Raw genomic sequence first — 8,914 nt, forward strand, 5'->3', positions numbered from 1 at the left:
GAGGTTTTACCGTCTTCTTCTAACATGATGCGGTGCATACAAATAGAAGGGCTTATTCCTTTAAGATCGGTTATGTGGTATCCTAGTGCGGTTGGATATTTTCTTAAGATATGTAGGAGTTTTTCTGTTTCGAGTCTTCCTAGATCTGCATTGACTATCACAGGTCGTTCAAGTTCTAAGTCTAGGAATTCATATCTCAGATTTTTGGGAAGTGTTTTCAAATCAGGGGTTGGTTTGTTAAGACACTGCGTAGGGTCCGGTGTTATTGCTAAGCATTGTTTAGATTTGTCTTCTAAAAGATAGTCTGATGATTTGTCTTCTCCTGACTCTGCTTCTTTTATGCATTCATCGATGATATCCATGAAGTAACATGTATCTTCTATTGCAGGTGCTTTCAAGAATTGGGAAAGAATGAATTCAATTTTCTCTTCACCTACTTCGAAGGTGAGTCTTCCTCGTTTTACGTCTATGATTGCACCGGCAGTTGCTAAGAATGGTCTTCCTAGTATAATAGGTGTAGTATCATCTTCTCTAATGTCCATAATTGTGAAGTCAGTGGGAATGTAAAACTGACCTATGCGTACGGGAACGTTTTCAAGGATTCCTACAGGATATTTGATGGAACGATCTGCTAATTGCACAGACATTTTGGTCGGTCTTAATTCTCCCATTTCCAGTCTCTTACATATGGATAAAGGCATAACGCTAATTCCGGCTCCTAAATCGCATAAGGCTTTGTCGATGACAAATTTTCCTATGTGACAGGGTATAGAGAAGCTACCCGGATCCTTGAGTTTAGGGGGCATGTTTTGGATTATAGCGCTACATTCGGCAGGGAGTGTAACGGTTTCGCTATCCTCAAGTTTCCTTTTATTAGAAAGAATTTCTTTTAAGAATTTAGCATATGAGGGCATCTGCGTAATAGCTTCGGTAAACGGAATTGTAACGTTTAATTGTTTAAGGAGATCGACAAATTTTCTAAATTGGCCTACATCTTTGGTTTTAACAAGCCTTTGAGGGTAAGGTATAGGTGGTTTGTAAGGTGGTGGAGGTACATAAGGTTCCTTCTTTTCTAGGGTATCCTTATTACTCTCTTCCTTTTCCTTAGGTTCACTTTCCTCAGTAGATTTCTTAGGGTTTTGGTTTTCTATCCTTGGATCAGACGGTCCTTCCACTTCCGTTCCACTTCTTAATATAATTGCATGAGCTTGGCTTCTCGGATTAGGTTGGGGCTGTCCAGGGAATGTACCAGTTGGTGCAGCAGTAGGTGCTTGTTGTTGAGCTACTTGAGATATTTGTGTTTCTAACATTTTGTTATGGGTAGCCAAGGCATCTACTTTGCTTGCTAGTTGTTTAAGTTGTTCGCCAGTGTGTATGTTCTGGTTTAAGAAATCTTTATTGGTTTGTTGTTGGGAAGCTATAAAGTTTTCCATCATGATTTCCAAGTTGGATTTTCTAGGGGTATTATTGTTAGGATTCGGTTTCTGATATCCCGGAGATACAGATGGGGTTTGATTCGGAGACTGTCCAGGTGCGTATAAAGCATTATTACTCTTATATGAAAAGTTTGGATGGTTCTTCCAATTTGGGTTATAGGTATTCGAATAGGGGCTTCCTTGAGCATAGTTTACTTGCTCTGTTTGGATTCCAGTCAAGAGTTGACATTCCGCAGGAGTGTGGCCTTGGATTCCACAGACCTCGCAATTCTGAGTTATAGCAACCACGGCGGTTGGAGGTGATACGTTTAAACTTTCAATCTTCTGGACCAAAGCATCCACTTTTGCATTAACGTGATCAAGGTTACTTATCTCGTACATGCCAGTTTTCGGTTGAGGTTTTTCCACTGTTGTTCGTTCGGTTCCCCACTGATAGTGGTTTTGGGCCATGCTCTCGATAAGCTGGTAAGCATCAGCATAAGGTTTGTTCATTAGTGCACCACCTGCAGCGGCGTCTATTGTTAACCTTGTATTGTATAAGAGACCATTATAAAATGTGTGAATTACTAACCAGTCTTCCAAACCATGGTGTGGGCAAAGTCTCATCATGTCTTTGTATCTTTCCCATGCTTCGAAAAGAGACTCGTTGTCTTTCTGTTTAAATCCGTTTATCTGGGCTCTTAACATAGCTGTTTTGCTTGGTGGAAAATATCGGGCAAGAAAAACTTTCTTCAACTCGTTCCATGTGGTGACTGAGTTGGAAGGGAGAGATTGAAGCCATCTTCTAGCGCTATCTCTTAATGAGAAAGGAAAAAGACGAAGTCGAATTGCCTCTGAAGTGACACCATTAGCTTTAACAGTATCAGCGTATTGGACAAATACGGATAAATGAAGGTTTGGATCTTCGGTAAGATTTCCAGAGAATTGGTTCTGTTGCACAGCCTGCAACAACGAAGGTTTAAGTTCAAAGTTGTTTGCTTCGATTGCGGGCGGAGCAATACTTGAATGCGGTTCATCTTGCGATGGAGCGGCGTAATCTCTAAGAGCACGAGCTGGTTCTGCCATCTCGGTTAAAGAAGGAAAAATGTTTTTGATATCAGGAAGGTTTATAGGAGGGAGATTGTTTTCAACACGATATTCCCGAATTCGTCGTAAGACTCGGAGATATAGTTCGATATCGTTGATTCGTAAATAGAGCGGTTCGCCTTGAGAGCGAGTGCGTGGCATACAAATCAACGAAAGAAAGAATAGAAGGAAAAAGAAACCTAGTCTCTACAGCGTAACGGAAGAGTTACGATATCGATTGAATAAAAGTCCCCGGCAACGGCGCCAAAAACTTGATCGCTCGACTGTGTGAGTCGAGAATGGGATACAAACTGCAAGTGCACAGTTCTATCGCGTAGTTTTAAAAGATATCGATCCCACAGGGACTTATGAATCGATATACCGTTATCTAAGGTTACTTCGTAAAGCTAAGGTGAATAATAGTTGATTGTTTGGGGAAGGAAGCTAAAAACTAAACTAATATCTAGATTAAATATTAATAAAACGGATATCGGTATGTAGTTCGTCAAAACTAGGGAATCAATTCCTTGTCGGTCTCTCGGTCTTAAAATAAATCGTTTCGATTAACTTTATTGGTTAAAGGTTTTATCTCAAACTCTCGCTCTGTTGAAGAAACCATGATCTTATATTAATGTAGCTGTCACTTATAATTAAGTCAAAAATCATATTTTGAAAACAATAAAGTTGCAGAAACTCTTTTTAAGAAAATACTGACCGTTTTAAACACCCTTATCTCAAACTCTCGCTCTGTTGACTTAGGTTATACAATTAAATCTAAATGCTTAACTCTCGTCCTCACATTCAATCTTTAAAAATACTTTTTGGAAAAAGTCAGAATTTAATTAATTCTAAAACTTGCTCTCGCCCTGAGATAGACTTAATGACTAACTTACACTGTCCAGTTAAAACCTCAAACTCTCGCTCTGTTGGTTTCAACTTCTTTATGTCTTTTACTTTTGTAAAAAATCTTGTTATTAAACCTGTAAGTTAAGACCATAAAAAGATTGATTCTAATTTTAAGTTTGAATAGACCGACTTAGTCTTGATCCCTTTTTCTGCTTACTTTACATACCGATACCTAGGCGAATTAGCCAGACATGCTAACTAAATAATAATTATTATCATGCATACACAGATTCATTTCAGGCAGACAATGTAAATAAACAATAGAATAAAACATTAAATATTAAATAACAATTAGAGAACCTGAATGCGTAATACAATGGTCTTGAACACTCCACCACAAGCCGGTAGGATTTGTTCTTCGATTCTTCAATTAAACAGTAAATTAAATCAAGGAAATAAAAAAAACTCGAATATAACGTAAGGTTAAATCCGGTATAAAGTTGCACAGTAGTTTCCGGTGTAGAAACTACTACGCGAAAAATATCTAAAAGCTAAAAACGGGGAAGATAAATTGCAAGGGGAAAAGAAAATAAAACTTGCAAAAGAAATAAATAAAATAAACAATATTAATTCTGCTGGAAAAAGAAAACTAAGCAAAAGCTTGAACAGAAAATCGGCAGAGCTTCGGTGTGTGTAAACGGCAAAGAGAGGAGAGCAAACGAGAGGGATTAGGGTAGCTATTTATAGTAGTGCTACTAACTGCCTTTTTCTTCTTTTCCACGAGTCTTCAGCGTGCTAAATTCACGGCTTGGGAATAGGACACGAAGTCCTCAACGTTACTTCCATTCTTCTGAGAGCGTAACTTGCGCCAAAAAGCTAGTGGACTGGTGTGACGCTCGTCACACCATGTGTGACGTCCGTCACAAGGCTACTTCGCGTGACGCTCGTCACGCGTCCTGTGACGTCCGTCACAGGCACAACATTGGTGACTTGTGCGCTTTGGGCTGGGCTTTGGCCTTTGGTTCCTTTTCTCTCCTTTTTGTTCCTTTTTACACCTCCTTTTCTTCTTTTCTTCACTTTTGCTTCAAAATGGGTACCTGATATAAATAGAAGAGGAATACTGCATAATATCTGATAAAAGGAGATAAACTAGCGTAAATGATAATATAATTTAATTGAATTAAGTCTTAAAAAGCGATATAATTTCGCGTTATCATTCTCAAATCCGCAACATCCGGAACACAAACTCGATCACGACACCTCATATACCATTCTCATCAATCCGAAAATCACCACCTTTGTCTTGATTAATCAATGTCATAACATCGACTAATTTCAAATCTGACTTCTAACCTTCTCTAATATCGTCAAGAATGCCACACGTAAGCTTCAACACACCAAGCTTAACACACGAAGGCGTCGCTTCCCAAACCAAACTCAAATCTCTAAATTGCTCCAACAGTTCAAACTCTCGAATCATCAACATAGACATGTGCAATGACTTCGTACTCATTGCATCGGCTACAACATTCGCCTTTCCAGGATGATAATTCAAACCAAAATCATAATCTTTCAAGAATTTTAACCATCTCCTTTGCCTCATGTTCAATTCTTTCTGATCGAACAAGTACTTCAAACTCTTGTGATCACTAAACACATCAAATCGCGATCCAAACAAATAATGTCTCCAAAGCTTCAACACAAACACAACGGCGGCCAACTCTAAATCATGCGTCGGATAATTCCTGTCATGAACTTTAAGTTGCCTTGAAGCATAAGCTACCACTTGCCCTTTTTGCATCAAAACACCTCCTAAACCCAACAAAGAAGCATCGCAATACACAACGAAAGTTTCTAACGGATCCGGTAAAATCAAAATAGGAGCCGTAGTCAATCTTCTCTTAAGCTCTTGAAAATTCGCTTCACACTGCGAAGTCCAAATGAAAGCTTGACCTTTCCTAGTCAACTGTGTCAACGGTAACGACAACTTAGAAAATCCTTCAATGAACTTCCTATAATAACCAGCCAAACCAAGGAAACTTCTAATCTCAGCAACCGACTTAGGAGCTTCCCACTGAGATACAGCTTCAATCTTCGTAGGATCCACAGAAATACCACCACTCGAAATCACATGTCCAAGAAAACTTACTTCACTCAACCAAAACTCATATTTGGAGAGTTTAGCAAACAACTTCCTCTCTTTCAACACCGATAACACAACCTTCAAATGCTCGACATGATCCTCTTTACTCTTGGAATAAATCAATATATCATCGATGAACACAACAACAAACTTATCCAGATAATCATGAAAAATTCTATTCATATACTCCATAAACACACCAGGTGCATTAGTCACACCAAAAGGCATCACGGAGTACTCGTAGTGACCGTACCTTGTCCGAAAAGCAGTCTTTTGAATATCCTCAGCCTTTACACGAATCTGATGATACCCAGACCTCAAATCAATTTTGCTAAACACACAAGCTCCAACCAGCTGATCCATCAGATCGTCAATCCTCGGAAGTGGATACTTGTTCTTAATCGTCACTTTATTCAGTTGTCTATAATCAACACATAATCTCATATAACCTTCTTTCTTCTTGACCAACAGAACAGGTGCACCCCACGGCGACACACTAGGACGAATAAACCTCTTCTCAAGCAAGTCTTCAAGTTGACTCTTCAACTCTTTCAACTCAGAAGCAGACATTCTATAGGGAGCCATCGATACAGGACTAGTTCCAGGAACTAAATCAATCGAAAACTCAACCTCACGTTCCGGCGGTAAATCACTTATATCTTCCGGAAATACCTCCGCAAACTCACAAACTATTGGAAATTCTCCAATCGTCCTCTTCTCACGAATATCCAAAGTTGCCAACAACATAAACAACTCGGCACCATCTTGCACCAATTCATCAACTTGCTTAGCAGACACAAACCAATCTTCCTTAGCACCAACCTCAGGAAAAATAATTGTCTTATCAAAACAGTTGATATACACCTGATTAACTTCTAACCAACACCATCCTCGAATCCGACCTCTCTTCGGGTTCAGGAAAAGCACAACATTCTCAAAACAGGTTAACTAGCCAACACTGCACTCTTGCAGGCAACAACATAATGTCCAAGCTTGATACAATTGGAACATCCAAGAGAAGCAGAAGCTTCTCCCCCACTTATTTCACTCCTAACTTGCAATAGAGAATAAAACAAGCATCGACAGTGTTCTCACACACATGTCGCATACTAGGGAACAAACATAATTAAACAACTTGGCCAGACGGACCGACCTGCTCTGATACCACTAATGTAACACCCCTTTCTACCCCAAAATACTTAACATAAAATCAGAGTAAATAAGCACGCATATAAACAAAAGGGCGTCACATCGACGTTTTCAAAACTAAAAGCTTTCAAAAACCAACATCATTCATCATCACTATACAATACACCTGGTCATTTAAAATAACACATTTCACTTATCATGAATATTCAAAAATATGCGTTCGCAGCGGAAAATAATGAATACTCATTTATTTCATAAAATGATCCATGTCCCATACCATGATCATCTCTCAATAATCACCTCAAGATAAAATAAAACAAGTAATAACATAATGCATATCCAAATAAGATATGAGTTCAATACTACTAATCTACCCAGTGTTACATGACCAGAGCATTGACTCACTACCTAGTCTCCAAACTAGAATACGGAAGCTCTCCGGTTAAATTTCGAATGAGCTACCTTCCACTTACTTCAGCAATACTACTCCTGAGTATCTACACGATGCCGTGTAAAGCATCATTCCAACAGAAGGGTGAGAATTCAAATCATTATGAAGAAGTATAATAAAGCACAATGATTAAATCAACAATTAAACGAATCCATCACACTTCATATAACCATGTAAATAATATTAACCAATATTTATTTCACATGTTTCAAGCCCACATAAAACTCAAGGAGTATAATCTTCAAACCCAATATTATATTCCCAAAAATACACATAACTACAATTATCACATAATCATATATTTTGCTAATTTATGTATCCAAACATCACCAAATTCAATTACCATATCTCATACACACAACAATGCATACACTCAATTATCACATAACTCTAATGTGACTCAATGCAAGACATGTGACTCTATGCATGTGGTGCCGCAATGTGAACCCAACGTTTCACCGCTTTCCGATTCAATATCTAGGATCCAAGCCACGCTTCCGATCCGGACAAGATCAAAGCCACTACGTCTATTTCCAATTAAGGATCAATGTCTACTACGCCTATTTCCAATTAAGGATCAACGTATGTTACGTCTATTTCCATTCAAGGATCAACGTCTACTACTACGCCTATTTACAATTAAGGATCAACGTATGCTACATCTATTTCCATTCAAGGATCAACGTCTACTACTACGCCTATTTCCAATTAAGGATTAATGTATGCCATATCTATTTCCATTCGAGGATCAACGTCTACTACTACGCCTACTTCCAATTAAGGATCAACGTATGCTACCATGTGAACCCACAGTTTCACCGCTTCCACTATGAAGTCGACCATGCCATGAATGAATGTACAAATACCAACACATATGCAACTAAGATCATCTCTACCATCTTAACATTCCACATATCACCATAATTCAACTCTATGAATTATCCATCAATTGTACATATACACATTCATAACGATATATCATTCACAAATATAGGCTAATTATCAAATACACACACTTAGATTTCATTCCAAATTGAATACAACTTTTAAAATCTCAATTTTTCATTTTTCACAGCAAGTAACCGGTTAACGCTCGGCGGGTAACCGGTTAACATAAAACAGAATTAATTTCCTGCGCAGATTTTCAAGCAAGTAACCGGTTAACGCTCGGTGGGTAACTGGTTAACACAAAAACAGAATCAACAGATTTTTAAGCAAGTAACCGGTTAACGCTCGGTGGGTAACCGGTTAACACAAAAACAGAATGCAGAATTTTCTGCGTTTTTCATCGTTGGAGGACTTTCGGACCTCCGATTTCGGTTCCGTAAAAAGCCAAACGTTCAGAAAATTATGACTCATAAGTATATAACATTAATTTACAGTTTTAACACAATCAAATCACCACAAATCAAGAATACTCATCAAAACCTAAGAATTCCAAAACCATGCAAATTAGGGATTTCAACCTAAACATATTTCTACCCATTGACCCGATCATACTAACCCATAATAATAAGGATTCTCCCCCTTACCTCTTCAATTTTCTGGAAACCCTAGCTTCTCTCTTGTTCTTCCCCTCTTCTCCTTACTTTTCCTCTTCTTTTTCTCTATTGCCTTCAAATGATCAAATGAATCCTAATTCTCACTCTCCTCACCTCTTATATACTAGTATTCTATTTGGGCTTAAAGCATGATACCTCTAATTTAATTAATAGGTCCAATAGGCCCAAAAACACCCGAACAAAAGAAAGTTAGGGCAAAAAAAGTGTTAAAACACTTATGGCTATAATAATAGTTAGACTATAATAATGGTTAAAATCTACA

The 8,914-nt window shown here is 38.2% G+C and overlaps 1 pseudogene; it reads left to right on the forward strand.

Moving 5' to 3' along the window:
* The first annotated feature begins 2,016 nt into the window (after window positions 1–2,016).
* On the forward strand, window positions 2,017–2,116 carry LOC127099062 (uncharacterized; annotated as a pseudogene).
* The last annotated feature ends 6,798 nt before the right edge of the window (window positions 2,117–8,914 follow it).

The sequence above is a fragment of the Lathyrus oleraceus genome, chromosome 6 (genome assembly GCF_024323335.1).
Source record: "Lathyrus oleraceus cultivar Zhongwan6 chromosome 6, CAAS_Psat_ZW6_1.0, whole genome shotgun sequence".
Classification (NCBI taxonomy): Eukaryota; Viridiplantae; Streptophyta; class Magnoliopsida; order Fabales; family Fabaceae; genus Lathyrus; species Lathyrus oleraceus.